The following is a 21,223-nucleotide window of genomic DNA, read 5'->3' on the forward strand; positions in this document are numbered from 1 at the left end:
TATTTCCATGTTCATGCAGATGGCGGTGTAGATATTTCCATGTTCATACAAATGGCGGTGTAGATATTTCCATGTTCATAGAGATGGCAGTGTAGATATTTCCATGTTCATACAAATGGCTGTGTAGATATTTCCATGTTCATAGAGATGGCGGTGTAGATATTTCCATGTTTATACAGATAACAGTGTAGTTATTTCCATGTTTATAGAGATAGCAGTGTAGATATTTCCATTGATATACAGGTAGCTGTGTAGATATTTGCATGTTCATACAGATAGTGGTGTAGATATTTCCATGTTCATACAGATAGCGGTGTAGATATTTCCATGTTCATACAGATAGCGGTGTATATATTTCCATGTTCATACAGTTAGCGGTATAGATATTTCCATGTTCATAAAGATGGCGGTGTAGATATTTACATGTTCATACAGATGGCGGTGTAGATATTTCCATGTTCGTAGGGATGGCAGTGTAGATATTTCCATGTTCATACAGGTGGCGGTGTAGATATTTCCATGTTTATACAGATAACTGTGTAGTTATTTCCATGTTTATAGAGATAGCAGTGTTGATATTTCCAGTGAAAAACAGATAGCTGTGTAGATATTTGCATGTTCATACAGATAGCTGTGTAGATATTTCGATGTTCATAAAGATAGCTGTGTAGATATTTCAATGTTCATACAGATAGCGGTTTAGATATTTCCATGTTCATACAGATAGCGGTGTAGATATTTCCATGTTCATACAGTTAGCGGTGTAGATATTTCCATGTTCATGCAGATGGCGGTGTAGATATTTACATGTTCATAGAGATGGCGGTGTAGATATTTCCATGTTCATACAGATGGCGGTGTAGATATTTCCATGTTCATAGAGATGGCGGTGTAGATATTTCCATGTTCATACAGATGGCGGTGTAGATATTTCCATGTTCAGACAGATGGCGGTGTAGATATTTACATGTTCATACAGATGGCGGTGTATATATTTCCATGTTCGTAGGGATGGCAGTGTAGATATTTCCATGCTCATACAGGTGGCGGTGTAGATATTTCCATGTTTATACAGATAGCAGTGTAGTTTTTTCCATGTTTATAGAGATAGCAGTGGAGATATTTCCGTTGATATACAGATAGCTTTGTAGATACTTGCATGTTCATACAGATAGCGGTGTAGATATTTCCATGTTCATATAGAGAGCGGTGTAGATATTTCCATGTTCATACACATAGCGGTGTAGATATTTCCATGTTCATACAGATAACGGTGTAGATATTTCCATGTTCATACAGATAGCTGTGTAGATATTTCCATGATCATTCAGTTAGCGGTATAGATATTTCCATGTTTATACTGATGGTGGTGTAGATATTTCCAAGTTTATAGAGATGGCGGTCTAGATATTTCCATGTTTATAGAGATAGTGATGTAGTTATTTCCAAGTTTATAGAGACAGCGTTGTAGATATTTCCATGTTTATACCGATAGCGGTGAAGATTTTTCCATGTATATACAGATAGCGGTGTAGATAATTAAATGTTTATACAGATAGCGGTGTAGATATTTCCATGTTTATAGAGATAGTGGTGTGGATAATTCTAATTTTATACAGATAGCAGTGTAGATATTTCCAAGTTCATACAGATAGCACGGTAGATATTTCCACGTTTATACAGATGGCGGTTTAGATATTTCCATGTTCATACAGATGGCGCTGTAGATATTTCCAGGTTTATATCGATGGCGGTGTAGATATTTTCATGTTTACACAGATGGCGGTGTAGATATTTCCATGTTTACACAGAAAGCGTTGTAGACATTTCCATGTTTACACAGATAGCGGTGTGGATATTTCCATGTTTATGCAGATAGCGGTGTAGATATTTCCATGTTTATACAGATAGCGGTGCGGATATTTCCATGTTTATACAGATAGGTGGGCAGATATTTCCATGTTTATTCAGATAGCAGTGTAGATATTTCCATATCAATTCAGATGGCGGTGTAGATATCTCCATGTTCGTACAGATGGCGGTGTAGTTATTTCCATGTTCATACAGATGGCAGTGTAGATATTTCGAAGTTTATAGAGGTAGCGCTGTAATTATTTCCATATTTATAGAGAAATCTGTGTAGATATTTCCATGTATATGCAGATAGCTGTGTAGATATTTCCATGTTCATGCAGATAGCGGTGTAGATATGTCCATGTTCATCCAGATGCCGGTGTAGATATATCCATGTTCATACAGATAGCGGTGTAGGTATATCCATGTTCATACAGATGGTGGTGAAGTTATTTCCATGTTCATGCAGATGGCGGTGTAGATATTTCCATGTTCATACAAATGGCGGTGTAGATATTTCCATGTTCATAGAGATGGCAGTGTAGATATTTCCATGTTCATACAAATGGCTGTGTAGATATTTCCATGTTCATAGAGATGGCGGTGTAGATATTTCCATGTTTATACAGATAACAGTGTAGTTATTTCCATGTTTATAGAGATAGCAGTGTAGATATTTCCATTGATATACAGGTAGCTGTGTAGATATTTGCATGTTCATACAGATAGTGGTGTAGATATTTCCATGTTCATACAGATAGCGGTGTAGATATTTCCATGTTCATACAGATAGCGGTGTATATATTTCCATGTTCATACAGTTAACGGTATAGATATTTCCATGTTCATAAAGATGGCGGTGTAGATATTTACATGTTCATACAGATGGCGGTGTAGATATTTCCATGTTCGTAGGGATGGCAGTGTAGATATTTCCATGTTCATACAGGTGGCGGTGTAGATATTTCCATGTTTATACAGATAACTGTGTAGTTATTTCCATGTTTATAGAGATAGCAGTGTTGATATTTCCAGTGAAAAACAGATAGCTGTGTAGATATTTGCATGTTCATACAGATAGCTGTGTAGATATTTCGATGTTCATAAAGATAGCTGTGTAGATATTTCAATGTTCATACAGATAGCGGTTTAGATATTTCCATGTTCATACAGATAGCGGTGTAGATATTTCCATGTTCATGCAGATAGCAGTGTAGATATTTCCATGTTCATCCAAATGCCGGTGTAGATATATCCATGTTCATACAGATGGCGTTGAAGATGTTTCCATGTTCATACAGATGGCGTTGTAGATATTTCCATGTTCATACAAATGGCGGTGTAGGTATTTCCATGTTCATAGAGATGGCGGTGTAGATATTTCCATGCTCATACAAATGGCAGTGTAGATATTTCCTTGTTCATAGAGATTGCGGTGTAGATATTTCCATGTTTATACAGGTAGCAGTGTAGTTATTTCCATGGTTATAGAGATAGCAGTGTAGATATTTCCATTGATATACAGATAGCTGTGTAGATATTTGCATGTTCATACAGATAGCTCTGTAGATATTTCCATGTTCATAAAGATAGCGGTGTAGATATTTCCATGTTCATACAGATTGCGGGGTAGATATTTCCATGTTCATACAGATAGCGGTGTAGATATTTCCATGTTCATTCAGATAGCGGTGTAGATATTTCCATGTTCATACGGTTAGCGGTGTAGATATTTCCAAGTTCATACAGATGGCGGTGTAGATATTTCCATGTTCATACAGATGGCGTTGTAGATATTTCCATGTTCATACGGATGGCATTGTAGATATTTCCATGTTCATACAGGTGGCAGTGTAGATATTTCCATGTTTATACAGATAGCAGTGTAGTTCTTTCCATATATATAGAGATAGCAGTGTAGATATTTCCATTGATATACAGATAGCTCTGTAGATATTTGCATGTTCATACAGATAGCGGTGTAGATATGTCCATGTTCATACAGATAGCGGTGTAGATATTTCCTTGTTTACACATATAGCGGTGCAGACATTTCCATGTTTACACAGATATCGGTGTGGATATTTCCATGTTTATGCAGATAGCGGTGTAGATATTTCCATGTTTATACAGATAGCGGTGTGGATATTTCCATGTTTATACAGATAGTTTGGCAGATATTTCCATGTTTATACAGATAGCGGTGTAGATATTTCCATCTTAATACAGATGGCGGTGTAGATATGTCCATGTTCGTACAGATTCCGGTGTAGATATTTTCATGTTCATACAGATGGCAGTGTAGATATATCGAAGTTTATAGAGACAGCGCTGTAGTTATTTCCATATTTATAGAGAAATCTGTGTAGATATTTCCATGTATATGCAGATAGCTGTGTAGATATTTCCATGTTCATGCAGATAGCAGTGTAGATATTTCCATGTTCTTCCAGATGCTGGTGTAGGTATATCCATGTCCATACAAATGGCGGTGTAGATATTTCCATGTTCATAGAGATGGCGGTGTAGATATTTCCATGTTTATACAGATAGCAGTGTAGTTATTTCCATGTTTATAGAGATAGCAGTGCAGCTATTTCCATTGATATGCAGATAGCTGTGAAGATATTTGCATGTTCATACAGATAGCGGTGTAGATATTTCCATGTTGATACAGATAGCGGTGTAGATATTTCCATGTTTGTACAGCTAGCGGTGTAGATATTTCCATGTTCATACAGATAGCAGTGTAGATATTTCCATGTTCAAACAGATAGCGGTGTAGATATTTCCATGTTCAAACACATAGCGGTGTAGATATTTCCATGTTCATACAGATAATGGTGTAGCTATTTACATGTTCATACAGATGGCGGTGTAGATATTTCCAGGTTCGTACGGATGGCAGTGTAGATATTTCCATGTTCGTACAGATGGCGGTTTAGATATTTCCATGTTTATACAGATAGCAGTGTAGTTATTTCCATGTTTATAGAGATAGCAGTGAAGATATTTCCATTGATATACAGACAGCTGTGTAGATATTTGCATGTTCATACAGATAGCGGTGTAGATATTTCCAGGTTCATACAGATAACGGTGTAGATATTTCCATGTTCATACAGATAGCGGTGAAGATATTTCCATGTTCATACAGTTAGCGGTGTAGATATTTCCATGTTCATACAGATGGCGGTGTAGATATTTACATGTTCATACAGATGGCGGTGTAGATATTTCCATGTTCGTACAGATGGCGGTGTTGATATTTCCATGTTGATAGAGATGGCGGTGTAGATATTGCTATGTTTATGCAGATAGCGGTATAGATATTTCCATGTTTATACAGATGGTGGTATAGATATTTCCATGTTTATAGAGATGGCGGTCTAGATATTTCCATGTTTATAGAGATAGTGGTGTAGTTATTTCCAAGTTTATAGAGACAGCGTTGTAGATATTTCCATGTTTATACAGATAGCTGTGAAGATATTTCCATTTTTATACAGACAGTGGTGTAGATATTTAAATGTTTATACAGATAGTGGTGTAGATATTTCCATGTTTATAGAGATAGTGGTGTAGATAATTCCAATTTTATACAGATAGCAGTGTAGATATTTCCAAGTTCATCAGATAGCGGTGTTGATATTTCCACGTTTATACAGATGGCAGTGTAGATATTTCCATGTTCATACAGATGGCGCTGTAGATAATTCCATGTTTATAGAGATGGCTGTGTAGATATTTTCATGTTTACGCAGATCACGGTGTAGATATTTCCATGTTTACACAGATAGCGGTGTAGACATTTCCATGTTTACACCGATAGCGGTGAGGATATTTCCATGTTTATGCAGATAGCGGTGTAGATTTTTCCATGTTTATGCAGATAGCTGTGCGGATATTTCCATGTTTATACAGATAGTTAGGCAGATATTTCCATGTTTATACAGATAACAGTGTAGATATTTCCATCTTAATACAGATGGCGGTGTAGATATTTCCATGTTCATACAGATGGCAGTGTAGATATTTCGAAGTTTATAGAGATAGCGCTGTAGTTATTTCCATATTTATAGAGAAATCTGTGTAGATATTTCCATGTATATGCAGATAGCTGTGGATATTTCTATGTTCATGCAGATAGCGGTGTAGATATTTCCATGTTCATCCAGATGCCGGTGTAGATATATCCATGTTCATACAGATGGCGGTGAAGATATTTCCATCTTCATAGAGATGGCTGTGTAGATATTTCCATGTTCATAGGGATGGCGGTGTAGATATTTCCATGTTCATAGAGATGGCGGTGTATTTTCATGCTCATACAAATGGCGGTGTACATATTTCCATGTTCATAGAGATGGCGGTGTAGATATTTCCATGTTTATGCAGATAGCAGTGTAGTAATTTCCATGGTTATAGAGATAGCAGTGTAGATATTTCCATTGATATACAGATAGTTGTGAAGATATTTGCATGTTCATACAGATAGCGGTGTAGATATTTCCATGTTCATACAGATTGCGGTGTAGATATTTCCATGTTCATACAGATAGCGGTGTAGATATTTCCACTTTCATACAGATAACGTTGTAGATATTTCCATGTTCATTCAGATAGCGGTGTAGATATTTCCATGTTCATACAGTTAGCGGTGTAGATATTTCCATGTTCATACAAATGGCGGTGTAGATATTTCCATGTTCATAGAGATGGAGGTGTAGATATTTCGATGTTCATACAAATGGCGGTGTAGATATTGCCATGCTCATAGAGATAGCGGTGTAGATATTTCCATGTTCGTACAGATAGCGGTGTAGATATTTCCATGTTCATACAGATAGCGGTGTAGATATTTCCATGTTCATACAGATAGCGGTGTAGATATTTCCGTGTTCATACAGATAGCGGTGTAGATATTTCCATGTTCAAACACATAGCGGTGTAGATATTTCCATGTTCATACAGATGGTGGTGTAGATATTTCCATGTTCATACACATGGCGGTGTAGATATTTCCAGGTTCGTACGGATGGCAGTGTAGATATTTCCATGTTCGTACAGATGGCGGTTTAGATATTTCCATGTTTATACAGATAGCAGTGTAGTTATTTCCATGTTTATAGAGATAGCAGTGAAGATATTTCCATTGATATACAGATAGCTGTGCACATATTTGCATGTTCATACAGATAGCGGTGTAGATATTTCCAGATTCATACAGATAACGGTGCAGATATTTCCATGTTCATACAGATAGCGGTGAAGGTATTTCCATGTTCATACACATGGCGGTGTAGATATTTCCATGTTCATACAAATGGCGGTGTAGATATTTCCATGTTCATAGAGATGGCAGTGTAGATATTTCCATGCTCATACAAATCGCGGTGTAGATATTTCCATGTTCATAGAGATGGCGGTGTAGATATTTCCATGTTTATACAAATCGCGGTGTAGATATTTCCTTGTTCATACAGATGGCGGTGTAGATATTTCCATGTTCATACAGATGGCGTTGTAGATATTCCCATGTTCGTACGGAAGGCATTGTAGATATTTCCATGTTCATACAGGTGGCGGTGTAGATATTTCCATGTTTATACAGATAGCAGTGTAGTTATTTCCATGTTTATAGAGATAGCAGTGTAGATATTTCCATTGATATACAGATAGCTGTGTAGATATTTGCATGTTCATACAGATAGCGGTGTAGATATTTCCATGCTCATACATATATCGGTGTAGATATTTCCATGTTCATACAGGTAGCGGTGCAGATATTTGCATGTTCATACAGATAGCGGTGTAGATATTTCCATGTTCATACAGATAGCGGTGTAAATGTTTCCATGTTCATACAGTTAGTGGTGGAGATATTTCCATGTTCATACAGATGGCGGTGTAGATATCTACATCTTCATACAGATGGCGGTGTGGATATTCAAATGTTCGCAGGGATGGCAGTGTAGATATTTCCATGTTCATACAGGTGGCAGTGTAGATATTTCCATGTTTATACAGATAGCAATGTAGTTATTTCCATGTTTATAGAGATAGCAGTGTAGATATTTCCGTTGATATGTAGATAGCTGTGTAGATATTTGCATGTTCATACAGATAGCGGTGTAGATATTTCCATGTTCATACAGATATCGGTGTAGATATTTCCATGTTCATACAGATAGCGGTGTAGATATTTCCATGTTCATACAGATAACGGTGTAGATATTTCCATGTTCATACAGATAGCCTTGTAGATATTTCCATGTTCATACATTTAGCGGTGTAGCTATTTCCATGTTCATACAGATGGCGGTGTAGATATATCCATGTTCATACAGATGGCGGTGAAGATATTTCCATGTTGATACAGATGGCGGTGTAGATATTTCCATGTTCATACACATGGCGGTGTAGATATTTCCATGTTAATAGAGATGGCGGTGTAGATATTTCCATGTTCATACAAATGGCGGTGTAGATATTTCCATGTTCACAGAGATGGCGTGAAGATATTTCGTTGTTTGTACAGATAGCAGTGTAGTTATTTCCATGTTTATAGAGATAGCAGTGTAGATATTTCCATGCTCATACAGATAGCGGTGTAGATATTTCCATGTTCATACAGATAGGGGTGCAGATATTTCCATGTTCATACAGATAGCAGTGTAGATATTTCGATGTTCATACAGATAGCGGTGTAGATATTTTCATGTTCATACTGTTAGCGGTGTAGATATTTCCATGTTCATACAAATGGCGGTGTAGATATTTACATGTTCATACAGATGGTGGTGTAGATATTTCCATGTTCACACGGATGGCAGTGTAGATATTTCCATGTTCATACAGGTGGCGGTGTAGATATTTCCATGTTTACACAGATAGCAGTGTAGTTATTTCCATGTTTATAGATTTAGCAGTGTAGCTATTTCCATTGATATACAGATAGCTCTGTAGATATTTGCATGTTCATACAGATGGCGGTGTAGATATTTCGAAGTTTATAGAGATAGCGCTGTAGTTATTTCCATATTTATAGAGAAATCTGTGTAGATCTTTCCATGTATATGCAGATAGGTGTGTAGATATTTCCATGTTCATGCAGATAGCGGTGTAGGTATTTCCATGTTCATCCAGATGCCGGTGTAGATATATCCATGTTCATACAGATGGCGGTGAAGATATTTCCATGTTCCTACAGATGGCGGTGTAGATATTTCCATGTTCATACACAGGGCGGTGTATATATTTCCATCTTCATAGAGATGGCGGTGAAGATACTTCCATATTCATGCTGATAGCGGTGTAGATATTTGCATGTTCATACAAATGGCGGTGTAGGTATTTCCATGTTCATAGAGATGGCGGTGTAGATATTTCCATGTTCATACAAATGGCGGTGTATCTATTTCCATGTTCATAGAGATGGCGGTGTAGATATATCCATGTTTATACAGATAGCAGTGTAGTTATTTGCATGATTATAGAGATAGTGGTGTAGATAATTTCAATTTTATACAGATAGCTGTGTAGATATTTCCATGTTCATACAGATAGCGGTGTAGATATTTCCATGTTCATACAGATAGCGGTGTAGATAATTCCATGTTCATACAGATAGCGGTGTAGATATTTAAATGTTCATACAGTTAGCGGTGTAGTTATTTCCATGTTCATACAGATGGCGGTGTAGATATTTCCATGTTTATAGAGATAACATTGTAGATATTTCCATTGTTATACAGATAGCTGTGTAGATATTTGCATGTTCATACAGATAGCGGTGTAGATATTTCCATGTTCATACAGATAGCCGTGTAGGTATTTCCATTTTCATTCAGATAGCGGTGTAGATATTTCCATGTTCATTCAGATAACGGTGTAGATATTTTCATGTTCATACAGATAGTGGTGTAGATATTTCCATGTTCATACAGAGAGAGGTGTAGATATTTCCATGTTCATACAGATAGCGGTGTAGACATTTCCATCTTAATACAGAAGGCGGTGTAGTTATGTCCATGTTCGTACAGATGGCGGTGTAGATATTTCCATCTTCAAACACATGGCGGTGTAGATATTTCGAAGTTTATAGAGATAGCACTGTAGTTATTTCCATATTTATAGAGAAATCTGTGTAGATATTTCCCTGTATATGCAGATAGCTGTGTAGATATTTCCATGTTCATGCAGATAGCGGTGTACATATTTCCATGTTCATCCAGATGCCGGTGTGGATATATCCATGCTCATACAGATGGCGGTGAAGATATTTCCATGTTCATACAGATGGCGGTGTAGATATTTCCATGTTCATACAAATGGCGGTGTAGATATTTCCATGTTCATAGAGATGGCGGTGTAGATATTTCCATGTTCATACAAATGGCGGTGTAGATATTTCCATGTTCATAGAGATGGCGGTGTAGATATTTCCATGTTTATACATATAGCAGTGTAGTTATTTCCATGTTTCTAGAGATAGTAGTGTAGATAATTCCATTGATATACAGATAGCTGTGTAGATATTTGCATGTTCATACAGATAGCGGTGTAGATATTTCCAAGTTCATACAGAGGGCGGTGTAGATATTTCCATGTTCATACAGATAGCGGTGTAGTTATTTCCATGTTCATACAGATAGCGGTGTAGCTATTTCCATGTTCATACAGATAGAGGTATAGATATTTCCATGTTCTTACAGATAGCGGTGTTGATATTTCCATGTTCATACAGTTAGCGGTGTAGATATTTCCATGTTCATACAGATGGCCGTGTAGATATTTACATGTTCATACAGATGGCGTTGTAGATATTTCCATGTTCGTACAGATGGCGGTGTAGATATTTCCATGTTCATAGAGATGGCGGTGTAGATATTTCCATGTTCATCCAGATGCCGTTGTAGATATATCCATGTTCATACCGATGGCGGTGAAGGTATTTCCATGTTCATACAGATGGCGGTGTAGATATTTCCATGTTCATAGAGATGGCGGTGTAGATATTTCCATGTTCATAGAAATGGCGGTGTAGATATTTCCATGTTCATAGAGATGGCGGTGTAGATATTTCCATGTTTATACAGATAGCAGTGGAGTTATTTCCATGTTCATACAGATAGCTGTGTAGACATTTGCATGTTCATACAGATAGCGGTGTGGATATTTCCATGTTCTTACAGATAGCTGTGTAGATATTTCCATGTTCATACAGATAGTGGTGTAGATATTTCCATGTTCATACAGATAGCGGTGTAGATATGTGCATGTTCACACAGATAGCGGTGTAGATATTTCCATGTTCATGCAGTTAGCGTTGTAGATATTTCCATGTTCAAACAGATGGCGGTTTAGATATTTCCATGTTCATACTGATGGCGGTGTAGATATTTCCATGTTATTACGGATGGCAGTGTAGATATTTCCATGTTCATACAGGTGGCGGTGTAGATATTTCCATGTTTATACAGATAGCATTGTAGTTATTTCCATGTTAATAGAGATAGCAGTGTAGATATTTACATTGATATACAGATAGCTGTGTAGATATTTGCATGTTCATACAGATAGCGGTGTAGATATTTCCATGTTCATACAGATAGCGGTGTAGATATTTCCATGTACGTACTGATAGCGGTGTAGTTATTTCCATGTTCATACAGATAACGGTGTAGATATTTCCATGTTCATACAGATAGTGGTGTAGATATTTCCATGTTCATACAGATAGTGGTGTAGATATTTCCATGTTCATACAGATAGCGGTGTAGATATTTCCATCTTAATACAGATGGCGGTTTAGATATGTCCCTGTTAGTACAGATGGCGGTGTAGATATTTCCATCTTCATACACATGGCGGTGTAGATATTTCGAAGTTTATAGAGATAGCACTGTAGTTATTTCCATATTTATAGAGAAATCTGTGAAGATATTTCCCTGTATATGCAGATAGCTGTGTAGATATTTCCATGTTCATGCAGATAGCGGTGTACATATTTCCATGTTCATCCAGATGCCGGTGTAGATATATCCATGCTCATACAGATGGCGGTGTAGATATTTCCATGTTCATACAGTTAGCGGTGTAGGTATTTCCATGTTCATACAGATGGCGGTGTAGATATTTACATGTACATACAGATGGCGGTGTAGATATTTCCATGTTCGTACAGATGGCGGTGTAGATATTTCCATGTTCATACAGATGGCGGTGTAGATATTTCCATGTTTATGCAGATAGCGGTATAGATATTTCCATGTTTATACAGATGGTGGTGTAGATATTTCCATGTTTATAGAGATGGCGGTCTAGATATTTCCATGTTTATAGAGATAGTGGTGTAGTTATTTCCAAGTTTATAGAGTCAGCGTTGTAGATATTTCCGTGTTTTTACAGATAGCGGTGAAGGTATTTCCATGTTTATACAGATAGCGGTGTTGATATTTCCATGTTCATACAGATAGTGGTGTAGATATTTCCATATTGATAGAGCTAGTGGTGTAGATAATTCCAATTTTATACAGATAGCAGTGTAGATATTTCCAAGTTCATAGAGATAGCGGTGTAGATATTTCCACGTTTATAGAGATGGCGGTGTAGATATTTCCATGTTCATACAGATGGCGGTGTAGATATTTCCATGTTTATAGAGATGGCGGTGTAGATATTTTCATGTTTACACAGATGGCGGTGTAGATATTTCCATGTTTACACAGATAGCGGTGTAGGCATTTCCATGTTTACACAGATAGCGGTGTGGATATTTCCATGTTTATACAGATAGATGGGCAGATATTTCCATGTTTATACAGATAGCGGTGTAGATATTTCCATCTTAATACAGATGTCCGTGTAGTTATGTCCAAGTTCGTAGAGATGGCGGTGTAGTTATCTCCATGTTCTTAAAGATGGCGGTGTAGATATTTCGAAGATTATAGGGATAGCACTGTAATTATTTCCATATTTATAGAGAAATCTGTGTAGATATTTCCATGTATATGCAGATAGCTGTGTACATATTTCCATGTTCATGCAGAGAGCGGTGTAGATATTTCCATGTTCATCCAGATGCCGGTGTAGATGTGTCCATGTTCATACAGATGGCGGTGAAGACATTTCCATGTTCATGAATACGGCGGTGTAGATATTTCCATGTTCATAGAGATGGCGGTGTACATATTTCCATGCTCATACAAATGGCGGTGTAGATATTTACATGTTCATACAGATGGCGGTGTAGATATTTCCATGTTAGTACGAATGGCAGTGTAGATATTTCCATGTTCATACTGGTGGCGGTGTAGATATTTCCATGTTTATACAGATAGCAGTTTAGATAATTCCATGTTTATAGAGATAGCATTGTAGATATTTCCATTGATATACAGATAGCTGTGTAGATATTTCCATGTTCATACAGATAACGGTGTAGATATTTCCATGTTCATACAGATAGTGGTGTAGATATTTCCATGTTCATACAGAGAGAGGTGTAGATATTTCCATGTTCATACAGATAGCGGTGTAGATATTTCCATCTTAATACAGATGGCGGTGTAGATATGTCCATGTTCGTACAGATGGCGGTGTAGATATTTCGAAGTTTATTGAGATAGCACTGTAGTTATTTCCATATTTATAGAGAAATCTGTGTAGATATTTCCATGTATATGCAGATAGCTGAGTAGATATTTCCATGTTCATGCAGATAGCGGTGTAGATATTTCCATGTTCATCCAGATGCCAGTGTTGATATATCCATGCTCATACAGATGGTGGTGAAGATATTTCCATGTTCATACAGATGGCGGTGTAGATATTTCCACGTTCATACAAATGGCGGTGTAGATATTTAAATGTTCATAGAGATGGCAGTGTAGGTATTTCCATGTTCATACAAATGGCGGTGTAGATATTTCCATGTTCATAGAGATGGCGGTGTAGATATTTCCATTTTTATACAGACAGCAGTGTAGTTATTTCCATGTTTATAGAGATAGCAGTGTAGATACTTCCACTGATATACAGATAGCTGTGTAGATTTGTGCATGTTCATACAGATAGCGGTGTAGATATTTCCATGTTTGTACAGATAGCGGAGTAGATATTTCCATGATCATACAGATAGCGGTGTAGATATTTCCATGTTCATACAGATAGCGGTATAGATATTTCCATGTTCTTACAGATAGCGGTGTTGATATTTCCATGTTCATACAGTTAGCGGTGTAGATATTTCCATGTTCATACAGATGGCGGTGTAGATATTTACATGTTCATACAGATGGCGGTGTAGATATTTCCATGTTCGTACAGATGGCGGTGTAGATATATCCATGTTCATAGAGATGGCGGTGTAGATATTTCCATGTTCGTCCAGATGCCGTTGTAGATATATCCATGTTCATACCGATGGCGGTGAAGGTATTTCCATGTTCATACAGATGGCGGTGTAGATATTTCCATGTTCATAGAGATGGCGGTGTAGATATTTCCAAGTTCATAGAAATGGCGGTCTAGATATTTCCATGTTCATACCGATGGCGGTGTAGATATTTCCATGTTTATACAGATAGCAGTTGAGTTATTTCCATGTTCATACAGATAGCTGTGTAGACATTTGTATGTTCATACAGATAGTGGTGTAGATATTTCCATGTTCGTACAGATAGCGGTGTAGATATTTCCATGTTCATACAGATAGTGGTGTAGATATTTCCATGTTCATACAGATAGCGGTGTAGATATGTGCATGTTCACACAGATAGCGGTGTAGATATTTCCATGTTCATGCAGTTAGCGTTGTAGATATTTCCATGTTCTTACAGATGGCGGTTTAGATATTTCCATGTTCATGCGGATGGCAGTGTAGATATTTCCATGTTTATACAGGTGACGGTGTAGATATTTCCATGTATATACAGATAGCAGTGTAGTTATTTCCATGTTTATAGAGATAGCAGTGTAGATATTTACATTGATATACAGATAGCTGTGTAGATATTTGCATGTTCATACAGATAGCGGTGTAGATATTTCCATGTTCATACAGATAGCGGTGTAGATATTTCCATGTACGTCCTGATAACGGTGTAGATATTTCCATCTTCTTGCAGATAGCGGTGTTGATATTTCCACGTTCATACAGTTAGCGGTGTAGACATTTCCATGTTCATACAGATGGCGGTGTAGATATTTACATGTTCATTCAGATGGTGGTGTAGGTATTCCCATGTTCGTACGGATGGCGGTGTAGATATTTCCAAGTTCATAGAGATGGCGGTGTAGATATTTCCATGTTTATGCAGATAGCGGTATAGGTATTTCAGTGTTTATACAGATGGTGGTGTAGATATTTCCATGTTTATAGAGATGGCGGTCTAGATATTTCCATGTTTATAGAGATAGTGGTGTAGTTATTTCCAAGTTTATAGAGACAGCGTTGTAGATATTTCCATGTTTATACAGATAGCGGTGAAGGTATTTCCATGTTTATACAGATAGCGGTGTAGATATTTCCATGTTTATACAGATAGCGGTGTAGATAGTTCCATGTTGATAGAGATAGTGGTGTAGATAATTCCAATTTTATACAGATAGCGGTGTAGATATTTCCAAGTTCATACAGATAGCGGTGTAGATATTTCCACGTTTATAGAGATGGCGGTGTAGATATTTCCATGTTCATACAGATGGCGGTGTAGATATTTCCATGTTTATAGAGATGGCGGTGTAGATATTTTCATGTTTACACAGATGGCAGTGTAGATATTTCCATGTTTACTCAGATAGCGGTGTAGACCTTTCCATGTTTACACAGATAGCGGTGTGGATATTTCAATCTCTATACAGATAGTAGGGGAGATATTTCCATGTTTATAATGATAGCGGTGTAGATATTTCAATCACAATACAGATGTCGGTGTAGGTATGTCCATGTTAGTACGGATGGCGGAGTAGATATTTCCATGTTCATACAGATAGCGGTGTAGATATTTCCATGTTCATACAGAGAGCGGTGTAGATATTTCCATGTTCATACAGATAGCGGTGTAGGTATATCCATGTTCATACAGTAAGCGGTGTAGATATTTCCATGTTCCTACAGATGGCGGTGTAGATATTTACATGTTCATACAGATGGCGGTGTAGATATTTCCATGTTATTACGGATGGGAGTGTAGATATTTCCATGTTCATACAGGTGGCGGTGTAGATATTTCCATGTTTATAGAGATAGCAGTGTAGATATTTCCATTGATATGCAGATAGCTGTGTAGATATTTGCATGTTCATACAGATAGCGGTGTAGATATTTCCATGTTCATACAGATAGCGGTGTAGATATTTCCATGTTCATACAGATAGCGGTGTAGATATTTCCATGTTCATAAAGAGAGCGGTGTAGATATTTCCATGTTCACACAGAGTGCGGTGTAGATATTTCCATGTTCATACAGATAGCGGTGTAGGTATATCCATGTTCATACAGTAAGCGGTGTAGATATTTCCATGTTCCTTCAGATGGCGGTGTAGATATTTACATGTTCATACAGATGGCGGTGTAGATATTTCCATGTTATTACGGATGGGAGTGTAGATATTTCCATGTTCATACAGGTGGCGGTGTAGATATTTCCATGTTTATACAGATAGCAGTGTAGATATTTCCATGTTTATAGAGATATCATTGTAGATATTTCCAATGATATACAGATAGCTGTGTAGATATTTGCATGTTCATACAGATAGCGGTGTAGATATTTCCATGTTCATACAGATAGCGGTGAAGATATTTCCATTTTCATTCAGATAGCGGTGTAGATATTTCCATGTTCATACAGATAACGGTGTAGATATTTCCATGTTCATATAGATAGTGGTGTAGATTTTTCCATGTTCATACAGATAGCGGTGTAGATATTTCCATCTTAATACAGATGGCGGTGGAGATATGTCCCTGTTAGTACAGATGGCGGTGTAGATATTTCCATCTTCATACACATGGCGGTGTAGATATTTCGAAGTTTATAGAGATAGCACTGTAGTTATTTCCATATTTATAGAGAAATCTCTGTAGATATTTCCCTGTATATGCAGATAGCTGTGTAGATATTTCCATGTTCATGCAGATAGCGGTGTACATATTTCCATGTTCATCCAGATGCCGGTGTAGATATATCCATGCTCATACAGATGGCGGTGAAGATATTTCCATGTTCATACAGATGGCGGTGTAGATATTTCCATGTTCATACAAATGGCGGTGTAGATATTTCCATGTTCATAAAGATGGCGGTGTAGATATTTCCATGTTCATACAAATGGCGGTGTAGATATTTCCATGTTCATAGACATGGCGGTGTAGATATTTCCATGTTTATACAGATAGTAGTGTAGTTATTTCCATGTTTATAGAGATAGTAGTGTAGATATTTCCATTGATATACAGATAGCTGTGTAGATATTTGCATGTTCATACAGATAGCGGTGTAGATATTTCCATGTTCCTACAGAGGGCAGTGTAGATATTTTCATGTTCATACAAATGGCGGTGTAGATATTTCCATGTTCATAGAGATGGCGGTGTAGATATTTCCATGTTCATACAGATAGCAGTGTAGTTGTTTCCATGTTTATAGAGATAGTATTGTAGATATTTCCATCGATATACAGATAGCTGTGTAGTTATTTCCATGTTCATACAGATAGCGTTGTAGATATTTCCATGTTCATACAGATAGCGGTATAGATATTTCCATGTTCTTACACATAGCGGTGTTGATATTTCCATGTTCATACACTTAGCGGTGCAGATATTTCCTTGTTCATACAGATGGTGGTGTAGATATTTACATGTTCATACAGGTGGCGGTGTAGATATTTCCATGTTCGTACAGATGGCGGTGTAGATCTTTCCATGTTCATAGAGATGGCGGTGTAGATATTTCCATATTCATCCAGATGCCGTTGTAGATATATCCATGTTCATACCGATGGCGGTGAAGGTATTTCCATGTTCATACAGATGGCGGTGTAGATATTTCCATGTTCATAGAGATGGCGGTGTAGATATTTCCATGTTCATAGAAATGGCGGTGTAGATATTTCCATGTTCATAGAGATGGCGGTGTAGATATTTCCATGTTTATACAGATAGCAGTGGAGTTATTTCCATGTTCATACAGATAGCTGTGTAGACATTTGCATGTTCATACAGATAGCGGTGTAGATATTTCCATGTTCGTACAGATAGCTGTGTAGATATTTCCATGTTCATACAGATAGTGGTGTAGATATTTCCATGTTCATGCAGTTAGCGTTGTAGATATTTCCATGTTCAAACAGATGGCGGTTTAGATATTTCCATGTTCATACAGATGGCGGTGTAGATATTTCCATGTTCATACGGATGGCAGTGTAGATATTTCCATGTTCATACAGGTGGCGGTGTAGATATTTCCATGTTTATACAGATAGCAGTGTAGTTATTTCCATGTTAATAGAGATAGCAGTGTAGATATTTACATTGATATACAGATAGCTGTGTAGACATTTGCATGTTCATACAGATAGCGGTGCAGATATTTCCATGTTCATACAGATAGCGGTGTAGATATTTCCATGTACGTACTGATAGCGGTGTAGATATTTCCATGTTCATACAGATAACGGTGTAGATATTTCCATGTTCATACAGATAGTGGTGTAGATATTTCCATGTTCATACAGATAGCGGTGTAGATATTTCCATCTTAATACAGATGGCGGTGTAGATATGTCCCTGTTAGTACAGATGGCGGTGTAGATATTTCCATCTTCATACACATGGCGGTGTAGATATTTCGAAGTTTATAGAGATAGCACTGTAGTTATTTCCATATTTATAGAGAAATCTTTGAAGATATTTCCCTGTATATGCAGATAGCTGTGTAGATATTTCCATGTTCATACAGAGAGCGGTGTACATATTTCCATGTTCATCCAGATGCCGGTGTAGATATATCCATGCTCATACAGATGGCGGTGTGGATATTTCCATGTTCATACAGTTAGCGGTGTAGATATTTCCATGTTCATACAGATGGCGGTGTAGATATTTACATGTACATACAGATGGCGGTGTAGATATTTCCATGTTCGTACAGATGGCGGTGTAGATATTTCCATGTTCATAGAGATGGCGGTGTAGATATTTCCATGTTTATGCAGATAGCGGTATAGATATTTCCATGTTTATACAGATGGTGGTGTAGATATTTCCATGTTTATAGAGATGGCGTTCTAGATATTTCCATGTTTATAGAGATAGTGGTGTAGTTATTTCCAAGTTTATAGAGACAGCGTTGTAGATATTTCCATGTTTTTACAGATAGCGGTGAAGGTATTTCCATGTTTATACAGATAGCGGGGTTGATATTTCCATGTTTATACAGATAGTGGTGTAGATATTTCCATATTGATAGAGATAGTGGTGTAGATAATTCCAATTTTATACAGATAGGAGTGTAGATATTTCCAAGTTCATAGAGATAGCGGTGTAGATATTTCCACGTTTATAGAGATGGCGGTGTAGATATTTCCATGTTCATACAGATGGCGGTGTAGATATTTCCATGTTTATAGAGATGGCGGTGTAGATATTTTCATGTTTACACAGATGGCGGTGTAGATATTTCCATGTTCCTACAGAGGGCAGTGTAGATATTTTCATGTTCATACAAATGGCGGTGTAGATATTTCCATGTTCATAGAGATGGCGGTGTAGATATTTCCATGTTCATACAGATAGCAGTGTAGTTGTTTCCATGTTTATAGAGATAGTATTGTAGATATTTCCATTGATATACAGATAGCTGTGTAGTTATTTCCATGTTCATACAGATAGCGTTGTAGATATTTCCATGTTCATACAGATAGCGGTATAGATATTTCCATGTTCTTACACATAGCGGTGTTGATATTTCCATGTTCATACACTTAGCGGTGCAGATATTTCCTTGTTCATACAGATGGTGGTGAAGATATTTACATGTTCATACAGGTGGCGGTGTAGATATTTCCATGTTCGTACAGATGGCGGTGTAGATCTTTCCATGTTCATAGAGATGGCGGTGTAGATATTTCCATGTTCATCCAGATGCCGTTGTAGATATATCCATGTTCATACCGATGGCGGTGAAGGTATTTCCATGTTCATACAGATGGCGGTGTAGATATTTCCATGTTCATAGAGATGGCGGTGTAGATATTTCCATGTTCATAGAAATGGCGGTGTAGATATTTCCATGTTCATAGAGATGGCGGTGTAGATATTTCCATGTTTATACAGATAGCAGTGGAGTTATTTCCATGTTCATACAGATAGCTGTGTAGACATTTGCATGTTCATACAGATAGCGGTGTAGATATTTCCATGTTCGTACAGATAGCTGTGTAGATATTTCCATGTTCATACAGATAGTGGTGTAGATATTTCCATGTTCATGCAGTTAGCGTTGTAGATATTTCCATGTTCAAACAGATGGCGGTTTAGATATTTCCATGTTCATACAGATGGCGGTGTAGATATTTCCATGTTCATACGGATGGCAGTGTAGATATTTCCATGTTCATACAGGTGGCGGTGTAGATATTTCCATGTTTATACAGATAGCAGTGTAGTTATTTCCATGTTAATAGAGATAGCAGTGTAGATATTTACATTGATATACAGATAGCTGTGTAGACATTTGCATGTTCATACAGATAGCGGTGCAGATATTTCCATGTTCATACAGATAGCGGTGTAGATATTTCCATGTACGTACTGATAGCGGTGTAGATATTTCCATGTTCATACAGATAACGGTGTAGATATTTCCATGTTCATACAGATAGTGGTGTAGATATTTCCATGTTCATACAGATAGCGGTGTAGATATTTCCATCTTAAAACAGATGGCGGTGTAGATATGTCCCTGTTAGTACAGATGGCGGTGTAGATATTTCCATCTTCATACACATGGCGGTGTAGATATTTCGAAGTTTATAGAGATAGCACTGTAGTTATTTCCATATTTATAGAGAAATCTGTGAAGATATTTCCCTGTATATGCAGATAGCTGTGTAGATATTTCCATGTTCATACAGAGAGCGGTGTACATATTTCCATGTTCATCCAGATGCCGGTGTAGATATATCCATGCTCATACAGATGGCGGTGTAGATATTTCCATGTTCATACAGTTAGCGGTGTAGATATTTCCATGTTCATACAGATGGCGGTGTAGATATTTACATGTACATACAGATGGCGGTGTAGATATTTCCATGTTCGTACAGATGGCGGTGTAGATATTTCCATGTTCAT

This window comes from Gorilla gorilla, chromosome 17 (assembly GCF_029281585.2).
Source record: "Gorilla gorilla gorilla isolate KB3781 chromosome 17, NHGRI_mGorGor1-v2.1_pri, whole genome shotgun sequence".
Taxonomy (NCBI): domain Eukaryota; kingdom Metazoa; phylum Chordata; class Mammalia; order Primates; family Hominidae; genus Gorilla; species Gorilla gorilla.